The 24,257-nt window shown below is 37.5% G+C and overlaps 1 non-coding gene across 1 annotated transcript; it reads left to right on the top strand.

Moving 5' to 3' along the window:
* The first annotated feature begins 7,057 nt into the window (after positions 1–7,057).
* LOC129406185 (U6 spliceosomal RNA) lies at positions 7,058–7,164 on the top strand. The gene has a single exon (XR_008630848.1). It is a non-coding gene; the product is annotated as a U6 spliceosomal RNA (small nuclear RNA).
* Positions 7,165–24,257: the final 17,093 nt, after the last annotated feature.

Genomic DNA, 24,257 nt, shown 5'->3' with positions numbered 1-24,257 from the left:
AATCATGAAAGCTTTGTAACTGTATCTCATGGTGATTTAATTAAAAAAATAATAATGGCTTTTACATTTTCAAAACTCTTATGTCAATAATTTCACTGAATGTTTTTCATTAAGCATCACTGAAGTGTGTGATCAATTGTTTCCATTAGAATTTTAAACATGGGTAAATAAAATTAGCTCTGATTTTTAATGTTTTATTTCACAAAAAGTAATTGCCCGTGATTTCTTCAACAGAGTCCCACTGAGTCCAGTAGTAGTTAAGCAAATGGCTCCTTGAGCAAGCTAGCTATATTGAATCAGAACTCTGTGATGTATATGTTCATTACCAAAGTCAGCACATTTTTCTCTTCTTGGATGTAAAATTCAGAATTCATTCCCATACATACTCTTTAGATATTTTTATATAAATCATCAAACTTGTGTTAGTCTCTCACTTTTCCCCATATTTGATTTTAGAACTGGTTCTCCAGGTCCTTCTGGCATTTGATTCTACCTATCACTGTATCACTGTAACACTGTCATCCCGTTGATCATCAATTTGCTCGAGCAGTCTCAGTAACATCTCCATTCGTCCTAGCCCTGAGATTTTAGAAGCCTCTCTTTACTTGTCCTTCCCAACAGTGCCATATTAGAGGCTCTTCAGGATCAGGGCAATGAGACCCATCATTCTTACTGTATTTGGCATATGAATATGCCACGGGGAGCTTGCCAGGATCTCCCCCATTCGGGCAGTAAACTCTTGGTAGGTTGCCATATTCTACCTATAATGTTTGATTTTTTTTGAAGAGATGTAGATAATAAGAATCCTACTCATTTTGCATGGTAACTCTCATAAATGAAGGATATATAATATCTTCAGATGATATCTGATACTATTATCAAACAATGGAAAAGATATGCACAAGTGACCAATAAAACCTCAGTGAGTAAGTAAAGTCTTTCAGTTACTCTAAGATCCCCATCTAGACTGTTGAAGACTACTCTCACTGTATCAATATCCCATCTTGGTAAAATTGAGGTTGTGGATTCAAATTAAAATTAATTTCAGCAATATGCTGCTTAAAGTTTTTGTTTGACTTAGGTGAAATGTCTTAGTTCTTAATGAAAACCTAGCAGTTCCTTAAATCAGGCAATAGCTTGCTTTCACACTATCCATGTGCAAGAACTTATGGATTTGGATTTAGCTATTGTCTCTCTAAGATGAGCAGTATTAGAACTAGCTATTGCCTTTTATAGAGCTACGTGGGAACAGCTAAGATATTTTTGCTGAATCTTGACCACTTCCAGCACTTCACTTCAGATGACCGTGGATAATAATTCTTGGCTGTTACTGAGGAGCATTACTGAACATTAGAATTTCCATGACATCAAGCAAACTTGGAATAGTAAACCAAACCCGAATTCTCTATAGCCTCATTTTCCTAAACAATTTTCATCTGAAACTGTTCTCCTACACCAAAATCTCACCAGTTGGTGATCCTGATTGATAGAGAGAAAAAACAAACTCTGAGTCATTATAATAGGTTGGGAATTTGTCATTTTATAGGTAACAGGTAAACTGTGGAATCAGGAGATGTCTAGAAAATATAAGCCTCTATATTGATAGGCAAAACAGTACTTAAAGAAGGCTATTGTTAGGATAAAGCCAGATAATGCACTGTGCAACTGTCGTCCCATTGTTCATCGGGCGGGCACCAGTAACATGTCTATTGTGAGACTTGTTACTGTTTTTGGCATATCGAATATGCCATAGGTAGCTTGCCAGGCTCTACCATTCTGGCGGGATACTCTCGGTAGCTTGCCAGGCTCTCCAAGAGGGATGGAGTGATCGAAACCGGTTAGCCTCATGCAAGGCAAATGCTCTACCCTCTGTGTTATCGCTCCAGTCCAAAGCCAGATAATATGAAGAATAATCAAAAAAATTCTAATGTCATCTCTTTAACTACCATACAGTTAGTCAGACTTTGTGTTCTATCAGTTATTTTAATACTCCTCTGAGGATTATAGTTCAGGATATGACAACAAATTAGACCACATTAGAACCTCCACCAAACCCAAGGATCTAACCATCCCTTTAATACAAAAGTATACAGAAATTATCTTTCAGTAAAAAGCTAAATTTTCACTTACTTTAGCATAAATCAGTACAAAGTGTTGTAGTCTATAGAGAAAACAAAAGATATAAACTGAAAATGGGTTCAAGTAGTAGAGCAAATGACTTACATGTTCAATACCTAGAACTACCAACATTGTCAGGTGTGGCCCTAAGCACAGAAACAATAACAAAGAATAAAACAACAATATGTTAGAATGACTATAACATGAAACATAGTTTTCATTGAGAAAACCACAAAGGTTATCTAATAATATATAAATTAAGATCTGCATAAATGGCAAGATATATGACATTCATGGGTGGAAAGAGTTACTGGTATATAAATACTTAAGTTCTTATTATGTTTTGCATATAAATCATAAAGTCTCAGGCTTAGACTTCCAGTTCTTGGACTTTATGTTAAATAAAAGTGATAAGAATTGATGTCTGTGTTACAACTGATTTTGGAGGAAAAGGATCCCGTTTTTTACCACTGAGTATGGTATTAATCACTGGCTTTTTACATATGGCCTTGACCACGTAGAGGTATGATCCCTCTATATCACCACTGAGATATTCATCATTAAGAGGTGCTGAATATTTCAAATGTTTTCCTTGCATCTCTTGAGATGATATTTTATTTTTAATTTTTTAGAGTGTGTTTCATCACAGTAATTGATTTGCAGGTATTGAACCATTTTCACATCTCTAAAATAAGTATCACTTGATCCTGGTGAATAATCTTTTAATATGTTATTGAATTAGATCTGTTAATAAATTGTTATGGATTTTTGCTTCTAGGTTCATCAGGGATATTGGACTAAAGTTTTATTTTCTTGTATTATCCTTGTCTGGTTTGAGTATCAGGGTAATTTTTTCTTGTAAATGAATTTAGAATTCCTTTCACATCTATTTCTTAGAAGAGTTTGAAAAGGGGGGATGGAGTGATAGTACACCAGGTAGGGCATTTTCCTCACACACAGCCGACCATGGTTTGATCCCTGGCATTCCATATGGTCCCCCAAGCATCGCCGGGAGTAATTTCTGAACCAGGAGTAACCCCTGAGCATCGCTGGGTGTAACACTCCCCCCAAAAAAACAAGTTTGAAAATGATTAGAATGAATTCTTCTTTTAATGTTTAGTGGAATTCACTTGTAAAATTATTTGGTACTATACTTGTATTAGTTATTTTTAAGGTGTTAACATTGTTAGAAGAGATTGTTTGTTCATATGTCACCTAGATAATTAAAAATTGTAAAACGTCTTTCCTACACAATCAGTTAATACAATTACACTAGAGTAGTCAGGTATACACACATTTAGACAAGTAACACATGAACCTTGTATGTGGCACTGCTTTTCCCAGTTAAGTAAACTTTTCTCTGACAACATTTAGATGTAAATTTCTGAAATTAGACTGACCATAACATTTCTTACTACATCAAATTGAGCTTACTCAAGTAGTGAATCTCTACAAACTAGGTATCTCTGTATGGGCTGAACCTACATATAGGAGCTAATAAATGCATCATTTTTATATCAATCTTCACATGTCAAGACTTTTCTTTAAAAATCAAGACCAAGCAGAAATGCAAGGTATTCATTTCCAAGAAACTGCCTTTTCCATTTATATTATTATCATTATTATTATTTAGAAAAATAAATTTATGATAAGGCCAGGGCAATAATCCAGCATGTAGGGTGCTTGCCTTGTATGCAGCTGACTTGAGTTCAATCCATATAGTCCCCTGAGTCCTGCCAGAAGTGATCCCTGAACGCAGAACCAGGAGTAAGCTCTCTACACAACTGGATGTGGCCAAAAAGGGAAAGAAGAAAGGAAAGGAAAGGAAAGGAAAAGGAAAGGAAAGGAAAGGAAAGGAAAGGAAAGGAAAGGAAAGGAAAGGAAAGGAAAGGAGGAAAGGAAAGGACAAGGAAAGGGAAAAGGAAAGGAAAAGGAAATGGAAAGGAAAGGAAAGGAAAGGAAAGGAAAGGAAAGGAAAGGAAAAGGAAAGGAAAGCGAAAGGAAAGGAAAAAGGGAAGGGAAGGAAAAAGGGAAGGGAAGGGAAGGGAAGGGAAGGGAAGGGAAGGGAAGAGGGAAGGGAAGGGAAGGGGAATGGAAGGGGAAGGGAAGGGAAGGGAAGGGAAGAGGAAGGGAAGGGAAGGGAAGGGAAGGGGAAGGGAAGGGAAGGGAAGGGAAGGGAAGGGAAGGGAAGGGAAGGGAAGAGGGAAGGAAAGGAAAGGAAAGGAAAAGGAAAGGAAAGGGAAAGGAAAGGAAAGGAAAGAGAAAGGAAAGGAAAGGGAAAAGGAAAGGAAAGGAAAGGAAAGGAAAGGAAAGGAAAGGAACTTGTGATAAAATTTGAGAACTATTTCAAAATTGTAATCCAGATAATGACAAAGAATACCATGAAATACATTGCACAGTTGAATGCAATCAAAGCTAAGAATAGACGTCCAAACCATGAGATCTTCACAGAGAAATATGCAACCTTCTGACTTTTATTCAGATTTCTTGTGGAGGTACTTCAAAGATCTTTTGGCACTTTTTCGTTTTCCTGAATTAATTTTTATTTGAAATGTTCAGAACCATAACTGTAACTATCACATAGCACTGTAGCACTGTCATCCCGTTGTTCATCAATTTGCTCAAGCGGGCACCACAACGTCTCCATTGTGAGACTTGTTATTGTTTTTTAGCATATCGAATACGCCACGAGTAGCTTGTCAGGCTCTGCAAGGGATGTCTCTGGGTGGGATACTCTTGGTAGCTTGCCGGGCTCTCGGAGAGGGACAAAAGAATCGAACCTGGGTTGGCCACGTGCAAAGCAAATGCCCTATCCACTATGCTATGGCTCTAGTCCCAACTATCACATATTTGAAGTAATTTCAGTGATTTTCTACAAATTAGGCTTTTATTAATTTAGTAGTAATTTTTAATGAACAGACTGCTCTAAATGTGGAATATGACCAAAACTTTAAACTCACAATAATCAACTTCAAGAGACAAACTCTGATAAAAGATTTGAAAAATATCATCCCACTACACTATGAGATAGAAAGAATTTTTTATTAAAGGAGACAGTATATTTAGGATGTACAAATTATACTACCTCCACTGGACCTTCTCAATTCTACTCTGGAGCATTAAAATATCATAGAAAATAGCTAAATAAATATATGTCCATGATCAAAAATAACTTTATGAACACTGGAAACTGAATTCTAATACATTGTATGAATAATATTTTTCTTTTTATTTTTGCAATCACTTAAAAATGTAAATGCCATTCCTAGGTCTTAAGTCATACAAGAACAGGAAATAGGTTGCATGTGGCCTTGACCCATCATTTGCTCATGTTAGTTCTAAATCACAAAAAAATTATTCTCAAGTTTAAACTATTGGTGAACTTTCACTGACTTTTGTATGTGTGTGCCTTTTGGATCATACCCATCGATGCTCAGGGGTTATTCCTGGCTTATGCACTCAAGAATTACTCCTGGTGGTGTTAGGGGTACTATATGGAATGCTGGGAATTGAACCCGGGTCGATCACATGCAAGGCAAACACAATACCTGCTGTGCTATTGCTCCAGTCCCTTCATTTACTTCTTTGCATAAAACTTTGATTTGGATGTGTGCCAGTCTCTGGTGTGAGGTGGTATCTCATAGTTGTTTTGTTCTGCATCTCCCTGATGATTAGTGATGAAGAGCATTTTTTCATGTGCCTTTTGGCCATTCATATTTCTTCCTTGAGAAAGTTTCTGTTCATATCTTTGCCTCATTTTCTGATGGGGTTGAACAAAAGCAACCGGTGTTGGCATGGATGTGGGGAGAAAGGGATCTTCCTACACTGCTGGTGGGAATGCCAACTTGTTCAGCCCTTTTGGAAAACAATATGGACGCTTCCCAAAAAATTAGAAATTGAGCTGCCATTTGACCCAGCAATACCACTTCTGGGAATATATCCCAGAGAGGCAAAAAAGTATAGTCGAAATGACATCTGCACTTGTATGTTCATCACAGCACTGTTTACAATAGCCAGAATCTGGAAAAAATCTGAGTGCCTGAGAACAGATGACTAGTTAAAGAAACGTTGGCACATCTACACAATGGAATATTATGCAGCTGTTAGAAAAGATGAAGTCATGAAATTTGCATATAAGTGGATCAACATGGAAAGTATCATGCTAAGTGAAATGAGTCAAAAAGAGAGAGACAGACATAGAAAGATTGCACTCATCTGTGGAATATAAAGTAACAGAATGGGAGAATAACACCCAAGAATAGTAGAAATAAGTATCAGGAGGTTTGCTCCACAACTTGGAAGCCAGCGTCACATGCTGGGGGAAAAGGCAGTTCAGATAGAGAAGGGAACACCAAGTAAAGTGTGGTTGGAGGACCCGCTTGGGATGGGAGATGCGTGCTGAAAGTAGACTATAAATTGAACACGATGGCCACTCAATACCTCTATTGCAAACCTCAACACCCAAAAGGAGAGAGAGAACAAAAGGGAATGCCCTGCCACAAGGCAGGGTGGGGTGGGGAGAGTGGAGGGGGGGTGGGAAGGATATGGGATCATCGGTGGTGGAGGGATGGGTACTTGAGCATTGTATGACTGAAACACAAGCACAAAAATATGTAAATCTGTAACTGTACCCTCAAGGTGATTCACTAATAAAAAAATAATAAATTTTAAAAAATAAAATAAAACTTTGATTTGTCTAAAATCAGTAGTTCTGTGTGGGACAAGTAACAAGTGTTTGGTGAAGAAGAAAGCAAATACTTCTTGGATTGTGTGGCCTCAATTAAGTTTATTTGTAAACTTGAAATAATTTGAGTTTCTCAAACATACACAGATACAGAGAGAGAGAGAAACAGAGAGATCAGTGTGATGAATAAGCAAGAGAAAATATTAAAATTATTCGGGACTGGTGCCTGATACATTATAGAAATTTCATAAATGAGTGCTTGCTTCAGCAGCACATATACTAAAATTGGAACAATACAGAGAAGATTAGCATGGCACCTGTGCAAGGATGACATGCAAATTCACGAAGCATTCCATATTTTTTAAAAAGAAATTTTATAAATGATAGATTATTAATAGTCTGTATATCTCTGGCCCCACTGCCAAACATATCTTTAATGAGACCATGTATATTGGAACTACATTCAGAAGTTTTCTAATATCCCCATTCTACCAGCAAGATTGTCCCAATGATGACAAAATAGCATGTAAACTTTCAATTTATCAAACTCATTGATTTAAATTCCAAATTTATCAGGTAACATCTGCAACACTTTGGCTACTTACTTAGTCTATTTTTATTTAGTCTAGACCTCTACAGTACCAATACATTACAGTAAAGATTCAATTTGGCAACTAGTTGTCAACTTCTTGAGAATGAATCCCATAAATTGAATCTACCTGTATTACTCTAAAAATAAGGTTCCTGAAGCCAAGGTTTGAAGCTCAGGCCTTGCAATTTGGAAAATGTATGAAGGTAATGAAAAGACTGTCAGAACAGGCTTCTGTAAAGTCTGTATTATAATCCTGGTATCACCATGCTTACACTGGTAGAAAATAACCTATTTAGATATAGAATTTCCCTCTGAGCTTTGATGCTTATGGCACTCCAGGTCCTCAATACAGATTTCTATTTAAGTTTCAGGAAAAAAATAGGCAATCATTTAAGTCCTTTGTTAATTATACCACATTAGAAGAGAGCTAAAAAAGAATTATAAATAAAGAAAATAATTTAGAGAGGAATTTAAAAAATAAAATAGGAGAGAGGGTGTTTTCTTCCTACAAACATATTACCAATTCAACTTTTATTGACATATTTATTTAAATGCCAATAAATCCTTTGCTATTAAAGAATACAGAATGAATACATTTAGAATACACATTGTGTCCATACTCTTTATATGCAGAAACAAGTAAAATGTACCTCTGTGTTATTGACTGGGTGTTGTCAGTATGAACCTCGACTGTCTTTTGGGAATTATTCCAGAATGTCGAAAATTTCATTGCACTGACTGATGACAAATTTGTGATCCAAGGTGAGAGACTCTGCCTGACTCAGATAAATGCTCATTAATATCTTAGTCTTTCTCCTTCAACCTGATTGATTCTACTCACTTTCTTACATAATTGTACTTTTAACTGAGCAGTGTGGATTTCTAATAATGTTTTCACATGAGTATGTTTCTGATTTTTCTTCTTGTAGCATATGAAATATATAGAGAAATATATAACATAAATATATTCCTTTTATGTGCAAGACAAATGCATTTAGCCTGCAAGTAAAGCTAAGCACTCTAGAGTAACTGACTCATTTAGAGGTGCTTGGCTTCCTGTGCTTGTCAGCGGCAGGTGACATTTAGCACAGGCTTTATCTCAGTTGTGGTAATTACTGAGCTGACATGAGCTCTCATACACAGCACAGATTGTTTTCAGCAGATGTAACCAAGCAACTCTGCTTTCTCTAGAGCAGTTTATCTGGCTTTCAAATTGTGGCATTACACACACACACACACACACACACACACGTACATACACGCAAAATAGTTTAATGTCATTTTTATGGAAATAGCCACTCTTTGTTGTTCTGACTGTACTGATTTATGCCATGAGGTGGTGGAATGGGATATCTTCATTGTATGCAACTTCTGCATTACATGCTGGTAGTGAATCCTATTAACAGAAAGGTTATTGTTATTGTAATGTATCTCAGCAGTGTACCAAATGCTACTTTAATGATGTAATTAATATGCTTGGATTTACCATTTGATGTTCTCTAGCACCAGTTGTGTTACTGATGGGATAGCAGTGATTATTTTTTTTAATTCATCAGAACAGCATTTTTTCGAAGAGAAGACAGAATAGAAAAGGAATAAAAGAAATTACAATTCTAACAACACTGAATTTTTGTCACATATATCTTAGTAATATTGCAACTTCAAGATAATTCTGAAATTCAATTGAGTTTAGTTTATTTCTTTAAATAATTTATTTCCCTAGTGTTTAAATTTTTCATTGTAATTAAATTACATTTTCTTACATCTTCAGACTTTAATAATACTCTGGTCAGTGAGCAATTATAATATAAAAATTACATAATTTTTCAGAAACATAATTCAAAACATGTCATTACATTATCTTTTATATAAATGGTAACTATTTGAATGTGCAAATTTTCATTTAACTAAATTGTGTGACTAGACATCATGCTGTTTAATGGATAAGGGAAGAAGTAGAATAACTAATAATAAATTACTACATTGTAGATTGTGAAATATATGCAGATTTCAGCCCAAGGGTTCTGAGTGAAGTGAGGACTGATAGCAGTAAGTTTTAGAGAGCATTAGGTCAGGTCAGAACTGAAGGGAAATGATGAATGGGAATCTAGTTAATCAAAAGAGAGTTGCCCAGCGCTGCTATTACACACACACACACACACACACACACACACACACACACACACACACACACACACAAGAAAAGAGAGAGAGAAAATTGGATGCACTGCTTGTGAAAACTGCCCCATTTGAAGAAAGAAAGAAAAGAGAAAGAGAAAGAAAGAAAGAAAGAAAGAAAGAAAGAAAGAAAGAAAGAAAGAAAGAAAGAAAGAAAGAAAGAAAGAAAGAAAGAAAGAAAGAAAGAAAGAAAGAAAGAAAGAAAGAAAGAAAGAAAGAAAGAAAAAGAAAGAGAAAGAGAATAAAGAGAGAGAGAGAAAGAGAAAGAGAGAAAGAGAGAAAGGGAGAAAGAGAGAGGAAGGAAGGAAGGAAGGAAGGAAGGAAGGAAGGAAGGAAGGAAGGAAGGAAGGAAGGAAGGAAGGAAGGAAGGAAGGAAGGAAGGAAGGAAGGAAGGAAGGAAGGAAGAAGGACAAGGAAAAAAACATCTCAGAGGCATTTCTGAGACCTTTAAATGTTATTATAAATGTTGAATGAATTGAGGTTGAGCCAGATTGTAATTATGCAAAATAAAGCTTTCTGTTAAGTAGAATTTCCATAAGAAATTTTAACCTCTGACATTTCACTAGGAAGGCAAGGGATAAGGTGCCATCAAGAATAAATGTTAAACCTGGGCAAAATCTGGGTTTATCAAAAGCTGAAAGGAACTTTCTAGTCTGCCCTCAAATTCCATCAAGGGATTAGATGTATTGTATGAAGGAATGTGCCACTTACTATGCTGAGCACAGATATGAAATAAAAATACTAAGTGACAGTTAACCTCACATAGTCCTTTTACTTCCTTCTGAAGAAAGCTGTGTTCTAGTAGAAGACACCTTCTTTATGCAAGGCACTCTAATGGCAGATAGCTCTCAAGAATACATTTACTCAGAGTCCCATTTTTCAAGTAACTGAATGTTGACTGAAATTCAGATTCCATTCACTTGACACTGACTTTGCTCCTATACATTGTTAAATGCCTCCGGTGCAGGATTAATTTAAACTTCTTGTGTCAACTGATAATTGACCTCATGATTATATGTCCTGATACCAGCTTCCCATCGAAATGTATACATTTACAATGCATAGAGAGGGATAACTTTTATGTTGTGTCTTTCATCATTTTCTCGTCTCAGAGAAATGAAGGAAACTGAATGGGCCAGACACTGCAGAGAAAGACTGTGAATAGAAATAAACCTAAGTTCAAATGCTGCCCAGCATTCTGCCACCTTTCAGTCCTGTGCTCCTTCATTATAAAAAGTCATTGATACTTGCCACTTACCTCCCCTGCAGAGTGTTAGCAAATAATCATGCTGATGTCTCTGAAAGCTTTACAGGAAAACCTTGATATTACTATAAAGAGATACCATTCAAGATAAATCTCAGAAAATCTCCTAACAACCATTCCACTTATAAAAAACATCCACCCACTTTGAAAAGTGAATTTGAAGCTTAGCAAAAATCACCATAATAACAGAGTTGAAAATGGAATCCTTCCACTTCCTTAAAGACCTCAAGAGAGAAGCAAACTATGCTGTAAGTATCCTCCTAGTGAGATGAAAGAGAACAGACAGTATCCAGCCCTGCATATAGTCTACACTGGGCCATGACACATGTGTGATCAATGCACAGCTGTGGGTTGGCTTTTGAGAGAGACCCTGTCTCACAGCCCATTACTTAGAGGTCATAATATTTTAGTGGTTCTTCTCTCTGAGCAGAATAAAACCTGCAGACAGTTAAAGGGAATGAAGTTTCTGTTTTAAGCAATGGAGTGGAAGGAAGGGTAAAAAGGCATTGATGAGAATCAAATGTCTCCCATATGGTCCCACATAGAGCGGCTGGAGGGCTATATAAAATATTAATCCAACACATACAATTCTGTACAAAGCCAAATCATAATGAAAATGAAACTCAAACATGACACATCTGGGTTTTCTGACAAAATTTTGGGATGCAGTGTTAATCTGTGTTAACTGATTCTTAAACTCATAATGTATTATATTTCTTCTTAGATTTTAAAATTAACAGAGTTGGGAACTGAAGAAGTCCCTTTGTGTCTTAGAAAATAAATAAACTATAAAAATTCCCCCACCCTTCCTAGTAACACTATAAAAATATGTATTTATTTAGTTATTACTATTTCCACAAATCAAAGAAAAGATAACTTTGTCTAAACTATAACAAAGCTTTGTAATGCATTACAAGAAAATTCTGTGAAATTCTAGTACTGTTTTCTGCCCTTTGTTCTCACCTAAATAACCTAGGCAGGAGGGAAAGATTTTAAGCAAATATTCTTATAGAAGGGCAGAAAGAATGGTTTAGTGGAGATAAGATCCAATGTGACAGCAGCGGACTGGAGATATAGTACAGGAGATCAGATGCTCGTCTCGCATGTGGCTGTGGTGGTTGTAGCCCTGCTTCAGGTCTTTGGTTCCCTGAGCACTGCTAAGGGTCCCTTCCAAAAGCAGAGCCACAGGAATATCCCCTGAGCACTGCCAGGTGTGAAGCACTCTCCCCTGCCCACCTCAAAAAAAAAACAACAAATGTGGAAAAATATCAATACTAAGTGCTCACTGATCCAAATTTCATTCGTCTTCCACATGAAAAACATAGCACAATAAAATAGATCAAGATGTACCATCTATCATGTCCTTTATGCTGAACTAGAGATTTCTTAGAAGCCTCCAAACATTGGTTTATTTACCAGTATGGTTTGCACCAGTCAGTTCTACAAATATGTGACAAAAATACTGTCCTCTTTCAGACAGAGAGTTTTGCAGAGGATTTATGTAGCCTGTAAACAAGAGACCAGGGCTCACTGTTAAATACTTGATCTACAGGATTATAAACATTTTAAGGTATCACTGGATAATAATTCCTTCATATTTGCTTCCCTAGCAATTATATATATATATATATATATATATATATATTAGAGCATTTTCCCACTCAATCATTAACTTCACTAATCTTCTTTACCAAATGACAAGCATCTTGAGTTTGTCTGTTGCATATGAGTTTATCTCAAAATGCAGCGACTTTGACGCTGGGGCTGAGCCTCATCCATGATTGAATCCCCAGGAAACCCAGGTTTGTAGGACTATGTGACTGAGAACTCTGGGTTCAATGGGACCGGAAATGGGGGTCCTCTGCCTGTATCCCCCTGTATCCAGCAACTCAGCAGTCACACCCATAAACCACCTCTGGCTGAAGCCAAATAATCTCATCAGCCACCATCCAGGTTGCACATCCTTCTCTCCCGGAAGGGAGCATAACATGATGCTCACTTAACCATGTCACCAAACCCCGTGCCAAGTTGTTTCAGTGTGAATGCCACAGAAGGCGAGCACATGAGACCCCCCCTTCCCACCCCAAGGGACGCAACCTCAGCAACTGAAAACCTCAAGAACTCAACAACACCATGCTCATGGCCGGTCTCCACATGCTGAAGCCGAGCCTCATCCACAAGAGAATCTATTCCTGGACAACTCATACCTCACACCACCCATACTCCAAGAATACCACACCACATTTGACGGGGTTCAAAAGAAGAGGCAACCAATCTTAGAGGAAAATATTTTTTACATATGTATGTATATAGATATATATCACTTGTATCACTAGTCATCCCATTGCTCATCGATTTGCTCAAGCGGATGCCAGTAACGTCTCCATTCATCCATTTATTGCACACTAGTGTAGCCCAATGATGTCTTCTCACTCCAGAAACATTAAGAGCCTCAAACTGTTCATTTAGGTTCTTGATAAAGAAGTCTGACCATCTAGTAAGTGGGTGGCCATGCATTATTTTGACATCCCATGGAATCCTGTCGGTAACAGCTTTAGTCCAGCGGTCATCTTCAAATCACATTACATGTCTGGCACTCCTGATTTTTGACGCCTTGGCAAAGGAGACAGCATCCCTGATTCTCAATTTTCAATGGAGGTCGGAATTCCGGATTCCTCCTCTCACTTGAGTGAAACGTGATACTCTAAGCATAGCTCTTTCAATTTCTCTTTGGGATACCCAAATAGCATTCTTATCCTGTTTTTGTAGGGCCCTGGTGTCTGAGGCGTATGTTAGTGCAGGAAGAATGGTGGAGTTGAAAAGATGTGCCTACAGCCAGAGTTTCTTCGTCCTCTTAGTACCTTCTTCGATAATCTTGAAGGCATTCCACATTGCTCTCTTCCTCCTGCGAAGCCCAGGTGCTAGGTCATTTGTCATGTTGAGTTCTCGGCCTAGGTACACATATCTGCTGCATTCAGAGATGTTCATTCCATTGAGAGCAAATGGAACATCAGGAACTAGTCCATTTTTCATGAATATTGTTTTGGTGAGATTCATCTGCAGTCCAATCTTTCCACATTCATGGTTGAAGTCAGCCAGCATTCATGCCGCTTGGCTAATGTTTGGTGTTATTAGAATGATGTCATCAGTGAAGCAGAGTGTAGTTTCCGACCATCTATCTTTAATCCCATTTATTCCCATTCCAGTTGTCTCGGGACGTTCTCTAGGGTGGCACTAAAGAGTATCGGTGAAATGTCGCCCTGCCAAACCGCTCTCTTTACCTCAATGATCACTTCCTTGTAGAATGGTGAGATCCTGGTGGTGAATCCATAATACAGCTTACAGTACTGATGTACTGAGTTTGAATACCCTGTTTGGCTAGGGCTTTGATGACTGCTTCAGTCTCAACAGAATCAAAGGCCTTCTTTAAATCAATGAATGTTAGACAGAGCGGCATCTTGAACTCTTGCAAAACCTCAATGAGCTTGGTCACCATGTGAATACGGTAGATCATGCTGAATCCTTTTCGGAACCTGGCTTTATCACATGGTTGTCCTTTGTCTAGTGTTCTGCCAATCTTATTCAGGATGACTTGAGTGAACAACTTGTAGACAATGGATAACAGGCAGATCAGGAGATAGTTGCCATGTCTTGGATGTCTCCCTTCTTGAACAACAGGACGGTCCTGCTGGTTTTCCATTGGGACAGAACCTTGCATTCAGACAGGTAGCATGTGAAGAGCCAGTGTACAAGTACTGGCGGCAGACTCTTCAGGTGTTCGGGTCTGACCTTGTCTGGACCGGGTACTATATGCCTCTTTACTAACGAAATGACATGTCAGATTTCAGAAGGGGGAACGTTGGGAACAACATATCCATCCTGCGGAATTTGGTATGTGGGCAGGTGAACATGGCTGTCAAAGAGATACGAGTAGAAGTCATGAATAATTTTCTTCATTGCCTTTCTGGAGGATGTGATAGATCCATCGGAACATCGGAGGGCAGTCATCTTGGTCTTATAGTTGGTGAAGGACAGGTGGGCATTGCGAAGACTTTTCCCGGCTTCTGCTGCATCGGCCAACACTGCTGTTCTTCTCTCTTTGAGGTCTTCATTTATCACTTCTCTGCACAGCTTTTCTAGCTTGGACATTAGCTTGCGATTGCCTGAGGCTCGCACCAAACCATCCCCCTCAATGTTTCACCACGTCATCATGGCGAGAGGGTGGCAATGGTGCAAACTGGCAAAAAGCGAACCAACAGGTGCTGCCCAGAGATGTAGGCAGGTGCAGGGCTGGACTCCTTGCATCAACTGTGTCAATCTGGCCAGTACTTTTTGTATGTGAGAAGCACATCCATGGACAAGGTGTGTGGTGCATTTGTCAGTGTACAGATCATTACAACATGCCACCCACACAGCAGAGCCTGGCAAGCTACCTGTGCTGTATTCGATATGCCAAAAACAGTAACAAAAATAGGCCTCATTCCCCTGACCCTGAAAGAGCCCCAATACGGCAGCATTGACAAGAAAAAGCAAGGAGAGGCTGCTAAGATCTCAGGGTCGAACTAGGCTGCCAAACCGAAGAAGGACTAAAATGACTGTCTGCACTTTTAACGCATGTACTCTGGCATCGGAAGCATCCATTGAGAACCTGATGGGGCAAGCGCAGAAGATCACGTAAAATGTCATTGGATTGACCGAGACGAGAAGGCATCGGTCACATCACACCGTTTTCAACACTGGAGAAGAACTGTTCCTCAGAACATGCGACAGTAGAGGCATTGGTGGTGTTGGTGTCCTCATCAACACGAACTTGGCCATGAGCACTGATTCATTCAAATGCCTAACAACCCAATTTGAACATTTGAATAGATGTGGCTCACTGCTGGCAGTTTTTATCTTTGTCGTCTACACACCAACATTCAACTACAATGAAGAAGATATTGAGAAGTTCTACATGGAGCTGGAGAAGTTCTATAAAGAAGACCACACCTTCCACAATGTCATTGTTGGTGATTTTAATGCCAAGATAGGACTGAGAAGGTTGCCCGTAGAACTCCACAGCAGGACCCACGCCATGGAGCGAACAAGGTGAGAGACTGTCTGAGTTCATCATGTTGAGCAAGACCATCCATGGTAACTCACAGTTCCAGAAGGCCGAATCTAAATGTTGGACATGGGAGTCTCCCAGTGTACAGTTCCACAATGAAATTGACCACATAATATTCAATCGATGGTTTTGCCTGACCGATGTCACTTTTGTCCCGAAATTCCAAATGGGATCAGACCACCATCTCCTTCGTGTGAAATTCTATTTCGTGGAGTGGGGAGAAAGGACTGCAAAGTTTAAGAAGAGAACTCCCAGAACAACCACCAGCTCGGAGCTCTTTGGCACTATTGTGGCAATATGGGAGATGCCGTCATTGACAACATCAACGAGGAATAGGATCAACTGGTTCAACAACTCCATGATTGTGCGAGGAATGCCAAGAGAGAGAAAGCCACAAAAAGAAGCCTGTCTTCGGAAAGTCTCAAGTTCATTCTCCAAAATAAAATTAAAATTAAAATTAAAAACTAACTAAATAAAATACAGTCACTGTGATACTTAAAGGATTCATCTTCTCGGGGCCAGAGCAATAGCACAGTGGGTAGGGTGTTTGCCTTGCACACAGCCAACCCGGGTTCAATCTCTGGTATTCTATGTGGTCCTCCAGGCATTGCCAGGAGTAATTCCTGAGTGCTAAACCAGGAATAACCCCTGTGCATCGCTGAGTGTGACCCAGAAAAACAAAAACAAAACAAAACAAAAAAGAGTTCATCTTCTCTCGTGTGTTCTATTTCAAAGATTGCTCTGGGTGCTCATGGTTTAAAACCAACAGTACCCAAATTCTTCCTTTGAGAGAGTTTACCATACATGGTGTATCAGCAACAGGGATCCTTCAGAACATCTCCTACCTCTTAACTCACAATGGGCTAATGATAAAATGACACAATTACTGAAATAGTTCCAATAAGCTGTTTATTTAGTTCTGTGTTTGAATGACACTAACTCAAAGCATTAGATTTTATACTTGAGTCCTTAGGACTGGAGCAATAGCACAGCAGGTAGGGTATTTGCCTTGCCTGCAGCCGACCCCCGAGCTCGATTCCTTCATCCCTTTTGGAGAGCCTGGCAAGCTAATAAGAGTATCCCGTCCACACAACAGCGCCTTGCAAATTACCTGTGGTGCATTCGATATGCCAAAAACAGTAACAAGTCTCACAATGGAGACGTTCCTGGTGCCCACTCCAGCAAATCAATGAACAATGGGGCAACAGTGCTACAGTGCTACAACTCAAAGTGAAGAAGAGGAAACATGAAAAATGCCCACAATATCTCAATAGTTTTTACCTCAAAAACAAATAAATAAAAATGTGAGAGCCCAGTAATAAGAAAAATTAGGCAAAGCTTTACATAATAATTTGGCAAAAGAATCATGTAGTATCCAATCTATCAAAAAAGGTCATGAAATACTCAGGTTTTGTGAAGTAGGAAATTCTTCATATTCAGGGGAAGAAATTTGTTAAACAGCTTCCCACTGTTTGAAGGTCACCTTCAAACATGGTTTCCAAAAACATACAAAGAAACATCATAAGAATCAACAAATGACTATGATTGAGCCAAACTAGGTTACAGAGGTGAGGAATCGCAACTTCATTTATTAGCTTTGTGTCCTACAGACAGTACCCTAATCAATGTCTGCAGAACTGCATCCTGCCTTCAGTATGAGCAATAGGCAAATCTCAGAGTAAATCTGTGCTATGACAGGTGACCCATTAGGAGCATTTATTTACATGTGCTGCAACAAAAGGAGACTTTTTAACAAATGCTTTCATATTTATTTTGTTTGATGTTTGAGGTACAGGTCTGCTGTGCCTATGGCACATCAGAAAAATGACACCTAGAAGAAAGGGACACTGCTGACCTGTAGGAGGAAAAGAAGAGTAAAGGAATTTTCTCTGAAAATGCATCAGAAACAAGGAGTCACTAATTAGCCAAGGAATTTGTGACTCCTTGTGAGGTAATTCTGAATTTCCCTGAGATAGTTGAAAGTATCTTGAAGGGATGTGACAGGTAGCATTAACAACACAAGTTACATATACCAGTGTGGCTCACCTTTTCATCCAGATAAGTGAGAACTGGTGACATCTGGGTAAATTGTGATCCACCCGTAATGCTACACTACACGTCATCTGTTTTCATACTTCTTCATATCCTAGATTCTCCTCTTTCCTGTTTCCTTTTCATAGCTCTTGAGATTTTCATTAATTTTTGGCAGGTGGGAGTATTTATTATGGCAGATCTACATATTCTTATGAGAACTTTATTTAGGTAGACCTCAACTTTCTTGTCCCCTTTATAGAACATTTTTATTTCTTGATGTTTTCAAAATCACAAAATAAATACATGTTTAAAGTGAAAAACTTAAAAAAAAAAAGATAATCATCTTCTTCCTGTAAAAGGTCCAAAACTCCCACTCCCACTGGAGTAACTAACAATAACACTTGTTATATATTATTTGCCCTTAGTCCTTGCTCATTTACATACATAAACACATGTAGGAAATGTGGTCATTTATTTGCTTTACTGAAACAGAAGAGTATCTTGCAGCTTCCTTCCTCATCTCAAAGTGTAATTTGAGCAACATCCTTACAAATCAGCAGATAGAGATCTGAATCTATTTCTTAGCCTTGTTAGGCATCACAGCATGTTTTATATAAATAGGTTCACATCACTCATGGTGAATTAAAACTAATTTTATTGAATATATCTCCTGACAGGAGCTCACTTTATAAATGTTCATAGCTTAATGTATTTTTTCACAGATATACACATCTCTTTAACCCCATTTTATTCCAGAAGAAAAATAACCCTTTTATCCCAGAAGAAAAATGAATACAAGCTGCAATCGAGTAACCCCCAGTATTAAAATTCACTGCCTCTCCATGTCCAATATTTACACTATAATTTCACCTTTTTAAAAACACACACGGGGTGTTTTGGTTTGGGGTGTATTAGTTTGTTTGTTTAGCCACATCCGGCAATGCTCAGGGATCACCCCTGACAGTGCTCAGGAAGGACCATCTGAGATGCCTAGGATCACCTGGGAAACAAGCACCCTATCCACTGCACTATCTTTTCAACCAAAGCGCATGTTTTAAAAATTACCAGTATGCTTATTTGCTTTCATTCAACAATATGACTTTGGGTTTCATCTTTATTCTCATATGTAATTTTGTCATTTCTGTAGCTGTGTGGAATCTAATACATTAACATAATACAATATTTGGACTGTGCTAGGCTTGGGAACTGATATCAATAATGTGACTATGAACCTCCAAATACAGAAGCCTTCCCAAACATGGGTCTTTTGTATAGCAAAAAGGAAAAGTTGACATCTATCATGGGTCTTTTGTATAGCAAAAAGGAAAAGTTGACATCTATTTGCTTTTTTGTTAGGCACACCACACTCCCCACTCCAAGGTGGCCCGGTGAAATCAGCCCACCATGGGGCGGGGAGACATCTCTGCAGTGTGCTGCTCTTCTCCAAGATTCATTTGTGAGTTTCTGAATCATGGCCATTAATGCACTTGAAAAGTCTGCTTTTTATCTCTTTCAAAATTTAGTTATGGGTCTCTGAAGCAAGGACAATAAATAAACTCGTATCGCTGACCCAGATGTGGTTTGTGGACATGACTCAAAAAAGAAAGGGAGAGAAAGAAAAGAAAGAAAGAAAGAAAGAAAGAAAGAAAGAAAGAAAGAAAGAAAGAAAGAAAGAAAGAAAGAAAGAAAGAAAGAAAGAAAGAAAGAGGGAGGGAGGGAGGGAAGGAGGAAGGAAGGAAGGAAGGAAGGAAGGAAGGAAGGAAGGAAGGAAGGAAGGAAGGAAGGAAGGAAGGAAGGAAGGAAGGAAGGAAGGAAGGAAGAAGGAAGAGAAAGAAAGAGATAAAGAAAGAGAAAGAGATAGAGAAAGAGAGAGAAAGAAAGAAAGAAAGAAAGAAAGAAAGAAAGAAAGAAAGAAAGAAAGAAAGAAAGAAAGAAAGAAACAAAGAAAGAGGGAAAGAAAGAGAGAAAGAGAGAGAGAAAGAGAGAAAGAGAGAAAGGGAGGGAAGGAGGGAGGGAGGGAGGGAGGGAGGAAGTGGAAAAGCATTATTAAGGCATTACCAACAGAGAACTGTTCACCATGAGTTCAATGTAAATAAATCAAGGTCTATATTAACTAATATATCTTTAAAGAAATAAACAACTTAAAGACTTTTATATTCAAATGCTGTGATTAAAAATGTGCAGAAATCTAACCCCATAATTCAAACAGAAATCAAAATTCATTATTTGCTAATTGGTCTTGCTCACTGTGACTATACAGAATATAGCTACTGCAACCACAAGAATCAACTGAATTTAATAAAATATGTTTAATAAAATATGTTGCATGCAAACATATTATGAGAAGCACAATACATACATCACTGAGTAGAGGAAGAGAAGTAAGGAAAAGAGATGAAATCACACGCCTGGGCTCTGGTGTAGCTCAGGGCTGCAACCTTTGATGGGATACTGTGTTTGGGGAACATCAATTCTGTGTGAACAGGAAGACAATGAGGCCAGAACTTGATAATGACAAGTGGTTAAAAACATGCTTTCATGTGGCACATAACCTCTCAGTATGTAACATTTTTATCTTAAAGATGAAGGTATGTCATTTATCAACCTTGGGGAAATGTCACCAGAAAGTGACAATATCTAAAAAATATTAAGAATGCTCTTAAAAGAACGGTATTGTGAGGTACTTGTTCATTATTGTCCCCCCTGTTAATTATTAACTGTTAACTGTTAACTATTCAATTAACAGTTGCCTATGACAGATTTTATTAATTTCCATCTTTAAAGTCAATAATGTGATGCATAACCCGAAGAGAAATATAGGATTTAAAAAATGGGTTTATCTTTTGTACTTTTAAGATACTGGAACACACAAATAAACACACAAGAGAAGCATTATTTATATTGAGTTCTACAGAAGCACAGAGTCTGGTGATTATGTCATTAGTTTTACTGTCTCATCATACATAAAATGAAGGTCAAAAATGAAATGAAGACAATGAAACACATAAATGAAACCTACATATGATCATGAATCCATGCCATTATAATGTTATGAGTCCTTTTTTCATCATATTTTTACATCAAAATCATACCAAAAATCAACAAAATAACTAGCTATGCTACCATTGAACTATAACACTGCCCAATAAATACCATTTAGATAGAATCAATGGTAGTACTATTAATTTCTCCCTTTTTAATACACATTTTAGTTAGCACATGACCCATACCATGAACATCAGTTATACCCCAGGGACCAGACATTAACAGCATGTGCTACGAGTGGTTTATTTTACAATTGCTGTGAAATAAAAGCTGATGAAAATGAGCCACTGGTGAATTACTTGCCAGCAAAAACAACAATATTTGTATCACTACTGAAAAACTCCCTATCAGAGGGTGAGTGCAGAGATTTTCTTCTGTTGCTCACACAGAAACATAGAAGATTGGGAAGAAAATGGTCAAGAGACTGAAGTGAATGTTATTTGCAGTTACACAGAATATATTTTAGTAGCTAAGATTCTGTACCACAACTTATTAAAGCACAATTTGAATATATGCACAGACACACATTCACGCAAATAAAATAATAAAATACAATTATTTCCAAATAAATTACAGTCCATCAGATCTTTCCTCTCATAAAAAAAACATTAATATGACTTCAATCTTTTGATGTAGGTGATCTTTCTAGAGTTATACAGAGGAAGAAAATTAAAATCTCACAGCAGGTTTTTTACAGAACCAATTTACCCCTGCTTTGTTTTATTTTGTTGATGTCAGAACATCACTTCTTCTTGCATATCTCTTTTCTACTAAACTCAGTCACTCTAGGAAATATTTATATTCCCATTGAAGCGATGCAAATAGACTTATATTTTACTATAACTATGAAATATAAAATTCAAACTCAGTACAATCCATACACAAAGTCTTCTTTACTGAAAAGATTTACTTGATTTATTTAAATATGATGCTCAACTATAATATAAATTACTCCCGGCTTCTGGTTCTAAACTGGGTTTAATCTGCTAACCTCTCACCCTCCTTTAAAGAGAATCCGAATGGGAGGTGAACATGAAAGACAACAGTGTTTGTGAGAATAAAATGGCACAACGGTGTACACACTAAAAGCCAGTAGACTTGTTAATTATCTTGCTTACAGGTTTATACACACACACATTTTTGTCTCTGATTAACTGAATTGTATGGCTGTTGCTCCTTTTGCTGAAAGGTTTGACCTTTTTGCTTCAGTCCAATCTAACACAAGGAAATCATTATTCATTTCTCTCCCACTCAAAGTCTAGATGCAGATTTGAAAACATTATTTATTGTCTGGCTGTTAGTCTTTAACGTGCAGTAGTTATTACTAAAGGAGACAGCTGGCTGCATCGACCTATCCGTCACTGCCCCCAAGGCCATGCATACCTAATTCAAGGATATCAGATAATGGTCTGTGGCATGATTTACATGTAGAGAATTCAGAATTCATTGTGAGCCTATTTATAACTACAGCACCTTCGATAAAGAAGATGATTTAATAGAGGTTGTAAGGGTTTTCTGACAAGAGGCATTAATATTAGAACCTTTTCCCAAGTGCTGCAAACAGTGGTGTGGAGATGTAGCTCGCCTGAGTTATTTTTCATGGGCGACCCTTTTCCCGTTCATTAGCACTTACATTCCTAGGGTTGGGAAGCCACTGTTTTCACTCTAATTTGTATGTAATGAGCATATTCAATGCAAGGAGACTCCCCTTCATTAAGCTGCAAAAAAAAAAAAAAAAAAAAGACTGGTAACTGATGAAAAAGAACATTTAATCTCGTAGAAATTGAACAAGTCCAGTTTTTGTGGATAGTGTTCAGAAAAGCAGAGGTCTAGCCCTTAGAAATGATCAAGGGGGTAGGGGAGAGGAGATAAACACTGTCATATTTTTTTCAAAAGAAACAGGCAGATATCTTAGCCAAACTATCTCTCTTCAATAAATCTAACTCTAATGAATGAGGCGACCTCTAGGCATTGCTAGGAACATAAAGGCAGGTATATTTGCTCATGTGGATAAAGTGCTGCCAATTAGTTTCTAAGGCATTTGGGGGTGGTTGGCATATTGTTTTGAAAGAAGCCATTTATTTAATAGTCATGAGAATTAACCACGTATTGGAAAACACAGTTTAATGGAGCATGTTATCAGAGAAGTCTTCTCTATTAAAATGACACCTTGTTTACAATAAACAAAACAAATGAGTATCATTGGTCAACATTGCAATTTTAATTTGAAATGTAAAGCCAATATTCTGTTTCAAGCAACAATTTCACATGAAATGTATCTTTTAAGACTGAAACTAGTTGGCATTTATTTTGAAAAGCATGTATATTATAACTGTTAAAGGACAGTTTCACATAATAAAATATTTAGTCATATTTTAGTCACATTTCAGTCATAATAAAATATTTCCTCTAGGTAATTATCAAAATCATGATTTAATACTATGCCATATAAAAGGTTCATACGTAACCAGGATGAACTCTGTTAGTACATTACAACAATAACAAGAAGATACTAAAGTCTGAATTTGAAACAACTTATTTAGTAGTTCTCATATTGATAACTCTAACCTAAAAACTTGCTTTGAAATTCATATATCATCTATAACAAAAAATACTCCCTTCTACAAAGTCCTCTAATAAAAATACAAAATTGGTGGAAAATAGTGTAACTTAAATACTCATTATCCCAGAATCAGGAACATCTAACACTATCTCTGTTTATCTCTGTTTATAGCTGTTGCTTGTTGGGACTGCAATTATATACATTTGGGGGTCTTTAATTTATGGCCAGGAATTACACAATTAAAGAGTAGAGCTTAGACAATGCAGGTTCTATCTTTATGAATCCAGAGGAAGTAAGACGTTCTTATTTCATTTGGCTCATAACAACTGCTGACAATATGTCTTCCTGAATAATCAGCCTTGGATCTATTTAATATTGTTTATAAATGATTAATTCACTTGTTTTCTTTTAAGAGGCTAAAAGGCAAACACAACAAAGACACAAAAACTAAAGCAGATGGCATGATCCTGCATTCCTGGACATAGAACAATCAAATAAAATCTTAATTTAGTGATTTTGGGGGATACCAACCCTATGGTGCAGATGACTAAATAGTTTACTGTTTCCATTTGTTAGCTTGTAATTAATTAATATTGAAACTATTTTTGTAACAATGTCTTCCTCAGGTTTCTTGGTGGATAATGAGGGCTGGTGGTTCACTGTTAGCATTCT

This window comes from Sorex araneus, chromosome 6 (assembly GCF_027595985.1).
Source record: "Sorex araneus isolate mSorAra2 chromosome 6, mSorAra2.pri, whole genome shotgun sequence".
NCBI lineage: Eukaryota > Metazoa > Chordata > Mammalia > Eulipotyphla > Soricidae > Sorex > Sorex araneus.
This window is presented reverse-complemented; position numbering and strand designations above follow the sequence as displayed.